Source organism: Protopterus annectens, chromosome 13.part0, assembly GCF_019279795.1.
Source record: "Protopterus annectens isolate FY-2018-M chromosome 13.part0, PAN1.0, whole genome shotgun sequence".
Taxonomy (NCBI): Eukaryota; Metazoa; Chordata; order Ceratodontiformes; family Protopteridae; genus Protopterus; species Protopterus annectens.
The window spans coordinates 989,064,780-989,074,779 of record NC_056747.1 but is presented as its reverse complement, the minus strand read 5'-3'; positions in this window follow the sequence as shown (position 1 = coordinate 989,074,779).

Here is a 10,000-nt window from a genome sequence, read left to right as displayed (position 1 = left end):
TGCACACTGACACATTTGTCAGTACTGGGGTCCATAGGTGTAGGTGTTCCTAGGTGTGTACCAGGATATTGTCCATGGAGAGATGAGAACAGTAGGGGATGTGGGTACAGTGGTATCATGCCACTTGACATTTGTCAACAGGCCATCAATCAACTGATGCCATGTGAGTGATCCTCAGGGTGACATTTAAATGCAACAACCAATCATCTGGTTGTCTCTTGCAGAGGGCCAGTGAGGTTCTCCAATTGACATGTATGCAACTTATATTACATAACATGGCCAGTGTCTGGATTGGAGACCTGTACCCAAGCATGTTCTGTTGACTGTGGTAGTCTAGTTGAAGTATCCATGGCATGTGGTGCATACTGGGTGTGGTTTCCTAGCTGTTGCATTTATAACACAGCTGGGTAGACATGTCAATGTCAATCAAGCAGAGATTGCCTGTAAGCAGCCATGATGGATACCTAACATCTGCAAATCTGTACAGAGTACAGACAGAAATCAGCTAGCCAACATAGGTTTATAGTTCATAGGTAGGTACTAGGCTGTTGGCCCAAGGGCCTAAGTAAGTTTATCCAACAAGGTCCCTAGGCTTACGCCACCCAAGAAAGTTATTTTCCTGAGCCTCTGTTGAGCAGAGCCACAGAAGTGATCCCCGGGGTGTATTTCCTATTTCCCATCCACTCATCAAGATTTTTCTTGAAGAGTGCTAATGAGGAACTTTGCTTGACATAGATGGGTAGCTTGTTCTAGAGTATGGGAAGTCCCTGGGACAGGCATCTATCCCTCCAGCATGTCCTTTTTATTGTGGTGACAAAGTTTAGGTTCCTAGAGCATGTAGCACATAGGGATTGGGATTTCTTTAGGTGTGGCATGTCCAACAGCTCTGGGTTTGACATAGCTTTATATGTTAGGCAGACATCACCTCAGAGTAGGTGATATGCTACGGAGTAAAGCTGGAGTTTTTTGAGATGTCAGTAGGGAATTCCTCTTTGTGAGATACTTCTGTGGCCTTTTTTGAGCTGCTGCAGATGTCTTGTTAGGTACATTCTAAAAGGGGCATTGTAATCTGTAATGGGTCTAATGAGTGTTGAGTAGAGGGGAACAATTATCTCTTTTTTCCTGGATGACAACCCTTTTATGATGAGGTGTGCCATGTAGAAGGATTTTCTGACTACTGTGGTGATGTGATTATCAAAGGAGAGACTACTGTCCACCTGGGTCCCAAGGTCTCTTATCACACATTTGGCATTATGTAGACTGCTGACTATGTAGGAGTTCATGGGTACAGAGTTTTTACCAAGGGAGATAACAATGCACTTTTTGGCATTGAGCTTGAGGCCATAGCTCTGACACCAGGCATCTGTCTCAGTGAGACCCTTCTGTAGGATGTCCACATCATTTAGGGACTCGACTATGGCTCGTAGTTTGCAGTCATCTGCAAACTTCATTAGCCAGAGACCTTCTATGTTAGCCTGTACTTCAGAGAAGTAGATACCAAACAGGAGAGGTCCCAGGACTGAACCCTGTGGTATTTCACCTGTCACTGGTTTGAAGTCAGATTTAGAGTCTGCAACTTTTACAGTGTGGGTTCTGTCAGTGAGCCAGTTGGCAACCCATTTTGTGATGTAGGGATTTATACCTTGTTTAGTGAGTTTAGCTATAATTCCAGAATGGGGGATGGTGCCGAAAGCCTTGGCGAGGTCAAGATAGGCTGTATGAACCACCTTACCCTCATCTACAGCTTTGGTGACTGCCTCAAAGAAGTCAATCAGGTTCAGGATGCATGATCTGCCTTTCACAAGCCTGAACTGAGTGGGGTCCAGAGTTTGCAGGTTACCAATGTCTTTGTTTATGAGTTCCATGATGATACATTCTATGGCCTTACAGACCAGGCTCATCAGGCTGATAGAGCGATAGTTCCCAGGATCAGTGGTGGCTCCCCCTTTGTGGAGTGGGATAACTGTTGCTGTGTACCATTCAGTGGGCACAAAGCCTGATGTGAGGCTATGATTGAATATGGTGCTTAGGTGGGGAGCCAGTTCTTTCTGAAGTTCATGAAAAACGCAGCCTGGGATGTTGTCCGGTCCCATGGATGCTGTGTTTTTGGCTTTAGAGAGTGCAGCTTTTACCTGTGTAGTTGTGATTACAGGGACTCTGCATTCTTCCTGTATAGATATGGGCTCTTTAGGGGGTGAGGGGGGTAAAGTTAGCACTGAACCTATCTGCCAGGATGTTGGCAATATCAGTTGGATCTGTAATTTTCATGCCATTGTGCTGTAACTCAGAGCAGATCTGGTTGTTGCCAATGAGATTCTTGACATAGCTATAGAATGTTCTGTGGTTGTCCTTAGAATCAGTGGTGATTTTGTTTTCATAGCTAGCTGTGAAGGATCTTATAAGGGATCTCAACGTCTTCCTGAGGCTGACCAGGGAGCTCCTCCAGCCATGGGATTTTACTCTCGTTTGCAACAGCTTCTTCCTTCTGTCGTAGAGTTTGTTTATGGCAGAGGACCACCAGATTGGCTTCCTTTTTCTGGAGGACAGCATCTTGGTTCTGTTTGGGATAGCACAATCCATGCACTCGTGTAAGTGCTTATAGAGTACATTTGTGTAGGTTTCAGCAGTCGTAACTGTATTGTCCATCTGCATGGGTGTCAAAAATGTTTGTCTTAAGAAGCATGAAGTTGGCTTTGAAGAATTTTTTTACTGTGGTTTCCTTAAAGTGGGGTGGGAATGTGGATATCAAGGGTGATTAGCTTATGGTCAGATCTGACCAACGAGGAGTTGACTTCAGGTGTGGAACACCGGTCATTCATACTGGTAATGACTAGGTCTAGGATATTGTTACCCTTGGTGTGGGTGTGGATAAGTTGATCCAGGGCATTAGAATTTATGAATTCCAGAAAGTGTTGAGTTGTTAGTACATGAGTAGTTTTCCCAGTTAATGGTGAGGTAATTGAAATTGCACATTATTAGGGTGTGTGGATGAACCCTAATATTTTCCAGTATATGAAGAAAAGAGGATTGGGAATCCTGGGGCATGGTGGGGGATCTGTAGCAACCTACAATCTGGATGGCAGTTTTGCCCAGAGTTAGTTGCACTTGGATAACCTCGGATGCATTATGCTGAGCAGCTAGCCTGGAGGTGTGGATATCCTTAATGAATATGGACACACCTCCACCTTTGGTGTTCTGGTCCAGGTTAGATGGCTGAAAAGTGTGGTATGAGTTATAGCCTGGTAATGCAGGGGTGCTCTCTGTAACCTTCAACCAGGTCTCAGTCACTGCATAGATATCGATGTTCTCCAAAGGAGTTCCTCGAGTGCGTGCATTTTGAGATTTAGACTTCTAACATTGAGTAGCATTACCCTCAGTTTTTGCTTGTCTATTCCTGTTACAGTGGTCAATTTGTCATTTGAGCCTTGCCTAAAAAAGGCACTATAGGGGCAGCAAGAGCCTTAGCCAGTATCTGGAATCCCAGGGGTGACAGATTCAGGCCATGGTCCATTGATCATGTCGTCCCGGGTAGACAGATACTGGCTCCCCTTAGAATGACACCAGAAGCTTAGGCAATTGTTGAAGTCAATCATTTTGTCCTTGTACTGCGGTATAATTCTGGGCGATGGCAGGATGCTACTCAGGGCTAGGGTCACATCTGCCTGGGCTACAAGATCGAAGAGTGGGACATCAGTGTGTATGACTACAGAGTCACCTATGACTAGTGTTGGGTACATTGTTTTGCCTTATGGGCTGTGGTTGAGTGGCACACTGAGTCTGTGGGCTACGTGTCATTTGGGTTGTGTAGGGGGGGTGGAGGTTGCTAGCGGTTTTGCTTTGGAGGTCTCTGTTGCTTAGACAGATTATTATTGAGAGCCTCTGTGAATGTTTTTGTGTTTCTATGTGTGGATTTTGGTGGTATAGGTTTAATGGAACAATGTGATGAGTGTGGTGTGGTGCAAGTGTTTACCTTTTCCTCTTGACTGTCAAGTTCAGTCTTGGTTGGAGAGAGCTTTACCTCCATTTTGGCTAGATAAGTGCATCTCTCACAGGTTGTAGTGTTGGGTGGTAGGATGAGAGGGTTGTCTGTGTAGATGACGCAATTGATACATTGCCCCAAGGTGCCCAGATTCATCAGATAGACAGGAGAAAACACTGGGAGATGACCCTTGAACATACCTGAATAAAAAACTATTTTCCTCTAGATAAGTGAATAAAGTGAGTACAAGAGCTGTTTTTCTCTAAGCAAGTGAGAAAAATAAGTACAAAAACTGTTTTTTCTAGGTAATGAGGAAGACTGAGTGCTGTAGTAATTAGTAGCTTATTTAGTGCTTACATGTTCTGAACAAGTGCTGAGCATAAATAAGCAAATTTTTAAGTGCTAAAACTAAGAATCTCTATCTGCACTAGACGAGTTACAGGACAGAAACAAGTGCGAATGCAGGCTTTCAAATCAGAAAGTTGAGAGAGATGGAAGAGATTGCCCAAACGGCCAAGTGAGTGAGGAAAGTAAGTACAAAAATTATTTTCCTCTAGGTAATGAGGAAGGTTGAGTGCTGTAATAATTTGTAGCTTACTTAGTGTTTACAACAAGTTCTGAAGAAAGTGTTGAGCACGAAAACTAAGAATCTGTATCTGGGCTAGAAAGAAAGAAACAAGTGCAAATGCAGGCTTTTAAATCAGAAAGTTGAGAAAGATGGAAAGATTGCCCAAACAGATAATAACTACAAGTTTTGGGCCAGAAACCACTCCTTATGAGGTAGATATGTTACCTAGTGCTTACCACTCCCACTTATAAGCTAGCAGGCTTCCTTCCAACACAGATAGGTTTGGGGGACTCAGAAGCTTACAAACAGTCATGGATATAGCAAATCTGTATCTGGACTATACTAGTTACTGGAAAGGCAGGAAACAAGCTTAATTTTTTTTGTTACAGTTAAGCAGAACACATGGAGATTCTAGCAATTTTTTTTTTGTAAAGGAAAATGAGAAAGGAGGAGCAGAGGATAATTCAAGGTTAGGAAACTAAGTGGGTTGGCCTTTTCAAATGTTCTCTCTGTATTAGGTAGAATGAGCTAATGATACCAGATGAGAAAGAGTGTCCTAGATCAAATTTACAGTAGGAGCAGGCAACTGTAAAGCCACCAAGGATAACAGCAAGACTATCCAACCTCCACCAGCCAGTAGCCAATCAAAACAATCCTGCCATGAAGGTAAAAAATGGCTTCTGCTAATTCAAGATGGCCTGGGCATGTGCTTTGAACAACCACTGCAAAAACAAACAGGACCAGAGGCAGCAAATCTGAACTGGGACTATATTATAGCTACTAGCCTACACTCTTTTAGTCAGTAAACACTACAGAAATGTTTATCACAGCAGAAAACCAACAGTGAACCACAAAATGAAAGTTTTTAAACAGATAAAGGAGCAAGGAGACTCTACAGAATGTTTTTAACTGCAAACAAATCAGGTGTATGAGACACTCCTTGGCAGGAAATCAGAACAAACAGGTGTTTAACAAGTAGAGAAACTTCCAGTTAATACCTTTCACACAGTGAAACTAGCTAAAAAGCTTTACAAACAGGTTATGCATTAGGATTAATGCTTTGACAGATAGACATCTGACACCGATAGGTATACCATTATTACATGACATCAGCCCTCAATGACATGTCCTATACACATAGTAGTCTACAGTTAATATCCAAATATCAGCTCAATATCCAGTAGCACATACTTAATAACCCAGCCCACACACCAAGAACCCGATAGCCGGTACTCAGAGTCCAGCTTTGCATGCAGGGGTGTATGGTTCCAGTACTACAATCTGCAATCTACTGTTACTGGGAAAGCACTGTTGACAGTAGCAATGTAATGATACAATACATGCAAGTGTGACTGCATATAACCTGGGATCCTACCCATGTAGGATACCCATGGACACTTGGCCCAAGCCATTTTCACCTGCAGTTCAACCTGCCGCTCAACTTACTGTACTGAACCAGCTTATCCCAGAAGGACTTAAGGAACTGTCCTGTCCTACCCTGAACTACCCACTTTGCATATGCCTGGGTGGACACTTGGCCCAAGCCATTTTCACCTGCAGTTCAACCTGCCGCTCAACTTACTGTACTGAACCAGCTTATCCCAGAAGGACTTAAGGAAGTATGTACATCTGCTGCTAAATCGTGCATTTTACTGCTTTTAGGCCCTACTAGGTGTTCAGTGTGCTCCCCTGCCAGAATAGCCAGCAGCCCAGCTCTTCTCCTATTGCATCTCTACATTTACTGCTTTTAGGCCCTACTAGGTGTTCAGTGTGCTCCCCTGCCAGAATAGCCAGCAGCCCAGCTCTTCTCCTATTGCATCTCTGCACTCCCTCCTCACCCAGTTCCCTGATTTATTCTCGCTCCTATCTCCCCTCAGCCCTATCTAGTCCAGGGACTGCCCTAGTGTATTACAAGCTGCATTTCTGCTTTTGTCCACTAGATGGCACTCTTGTACCACTAATCCTGACTCTAATTCCTTCACTAGTGGTTCTCTCTTTAAGCTATAACTTTTCCTGTTTTATTCTGTCTCACATATTTTTACTACCTCTATCCTTCTGACTTACTGTTCCCCTACTCACCTTCAGTAACTATACACTCTGCTGATTGTTCTTGCTCTTCTCCTGCTCTCCTTGTTACTACCCGCTCCATTCGCCCTGCGGGCTCACTCCGCTCCCCTACCCTGCCCCCTATTCCCACCCGCCCCCAGCACCTCTACCTTTATTCTACCATAACCACACCCACTTTCTTCACAAACCAATTACTCTCCTCCACACTAATAACACCCACTCCCTTTTCCTGCTCAAAATTTCCAACCCTTCTCATCTATCTCATCCCACCTTCCCTATTATTCCATATTATCCTCTCCATAACCACTCCCCAACATACCCAAAACAACCCCTCACTTTCTGTTCACCCCTCCCCCTCTAAGAACTTAATAACTACTCTCTATATATATCCCTCTCTTGTACTACCAACACTGAACCTGCCCAACCAATAGTACCTCTAAATAACCTATTCCACCATGTTATCTAAATACTCACAAATATCCTTTCTACTACTTTTACTTCTCAACCTATCCTACCTTCATTACCTCAACCAGCCCCACAATCCATACCATCAAAATTCCTTCCATGTAACTAACCATCTTTCTTTCTCACACCCACATTCTAGAACCCCAATCTCCCCCCACCTTTATCCCATAGCATACATCCTACTTTTTCCCTATAAACTGATTACCTCATATAAAACTCCTACCCCACTTATAACTAAGAAACCCTTAATAATTTCTCCTGAAATCAACCAACACTCCAAACTATGTTTCTATCTCTCTAACACATTCTCATATCTGATCTGTAGTCTACTCTCAGGTGACATCCATCCTAACCCTGGCCCATCCAACTCCTCCACCACAAATAAGTCCATATTCCTTACATATTTAAATCCTCAGAGTATAGTAAATAAAATCCCAAACCTCCATGCCTGGATAAATCATAATAAACCTGATATCCTATCAATCTCAGAAATTTGGCTAAAACCCCACATAAAAGACTCTGAAATTATACCTCCAAACTACTCTATCATTAGAAAAGATAGATCCCACAAAAAAGGGGGAGGAGTAGCACTCATATACTCATCTTCCTTATCAGTCACTCCCTATAATAAGCCTACCCCACCCTTTAATAACGCCGAACTACTCCTTGCAATACTTCAAATTAACAAACATAAACACATATGTATAGCCTCCATCTATATCCCCCCAGGAGATAATATTTCTACTCTTAAACACATCCTCTCCTGGCTCTCCACCAACATCAGTAATGAAACAATAATCCTAGGAGATGTGAATATTAATTGGGCTTCCATTCAATCACCTAAAAACCCACTTAACATCAACATCTACAAATTTTCACAACTAATTAACTCTATAACACATCCCACAAAAAAACTCTCCAGTGGCAATATTTTGGACTGGATTCTAGTCTCACATCCCCAGTACTTCTCTGACAGTGGTACTCTTCCTGATCCTCTTAGTGACCATCTTCCCATCTTTACATACCGACTCCATTTACCCTTACAGCATTCCCACAACTATATTACCTTACGTAACCAAAAAAACTTCAACACAACATCCTTCACTAACTCCCTAAAAGCTATAAACTGGAACTCGCTAAAAACATTACCTCTCGACAATGCAGTTGCTTACTTTAACTCCTCATTCCTAAAAATTCTAGACTACCATGCTCCCATAAGGACAAAGAGAATAAAAAATAAAACAGCCATTTGGCTTTCTAAAAACACACTAACTATTATGAGGCAAAGAGATAAAGCCTGGGCTCATTACCAAAAAAATAGGTCACCCCTCACCCTTCTTGAATACAAAACACTTCGAAATAAAGCAAAAAGACTCATAATTTCCGACCAACAAGACTTCTTCTCCACACTACAAAACAACAAAAAATAACCCTCAAAAATTCTGGAAAGGTATCTCCACTCTCCTCAACCCTGGAAAACTAGACACCCCCTCCCCTGACCCTAATGCTACTGACACTGACTTAGCAACCCAATTTAACACTTTTTTCATTGATTCTATTTCTAAACTTACTTCATCTTTCTCTAATACCACCACAATCTCCACATCACCTCCTTCCTCCTCTACCATTACTCATCTCTGTTCTTCCACCACTCCTTCACTCTCCCCTAACAACTCACAATCCTTCACCCCTTCATCTACTATCACTCACCCATCTCCATCTTCTTCCCCTACTACCCACACTTCCCAGTGTCCTCCCTTCTCTTTAAAACCAGTTCCCACTTTTATTATAAAAAAACTCCTCCAGAAATTGAAGCCATGCTCCAATGCTCCAGATAATATCCCTGCTTATTTTCTCAATGTAGCCGCTGAAGCAGTCACCTACCCCATTAACATTCTAATTAACCGTTCAATCCAGGAATGCATAGTACCCGGAATTTGGAAAAAGGCCTTCATTATACCATTACATAAAGGAGGCAACAATAATAATGTTAGCAATTTCCGTCCCATTGCTATCCTGTCTCCCATCTCTAAACTTTTAGAAAAATGCACACAACAACAACTTCTTCCACACCTTTTAGAAAATCAGCTTCTTACACCCACACAACATGGATTCAGGCCATGTCACAGTACTATGACTGCCCTTCTCTCCTTCCTTGAAACTATTAATAAAGCCAGGGATTCTGGACTTCTTGTTTCCACCCTACTACTTGACCTTTCTAAAGCCTTCGACACTATCTCTCATAACCTGCTTTTAACTAAACTATCTAAACTTAACCTAACCTCTTCCTCCTTGAATTGGTTCTCAAGCTACTTATCTAACCGATATCAAGCAGTAAAATGGAAAAAGGCCACCTTCTCATTTCTTAATACCCCAACCGGAGTTCCCCAAGGTTTCATATTAGGCCCTCTTCTTTTTAACATATTTATAAATGATTTCCAGAACTCTATTCCTTTCTCAAATATCATCCAATATGCAGATGATTCAACTATCATCTGCTCTGCCACATCTACCCCTGTACTCTTAAAACTTACTCAAGAAGCTTTTTCAACCACTGAGCAATGGATGAAAAGAAACCACCTTGTATTAAATGCCTCTAAAACCAAATTGATGGTATTTACTCCCTCTAAAACTACCTCATTTAACTTTAACTCCTTCACTATCACCAGCCAAAACAATACACTTTTGTAACTGGTATCAGAGACCAAATTACTTGGGGTCCAAATTGATAACCAGCTTAAATTCCATTCCCACTTACAACTAAACATCAAAAAGACACATCAAAAACTAGGCATGCTCTATCGACAAAATCATTACCTAAACCCTGCAACTAAAGTAACTATCTCTACTTCCTTTCCTATCCCCTCCCTTCTCTATGGAACTCCTCTTCTCACTAACCTACAATCCTCTCTTAAATCTCA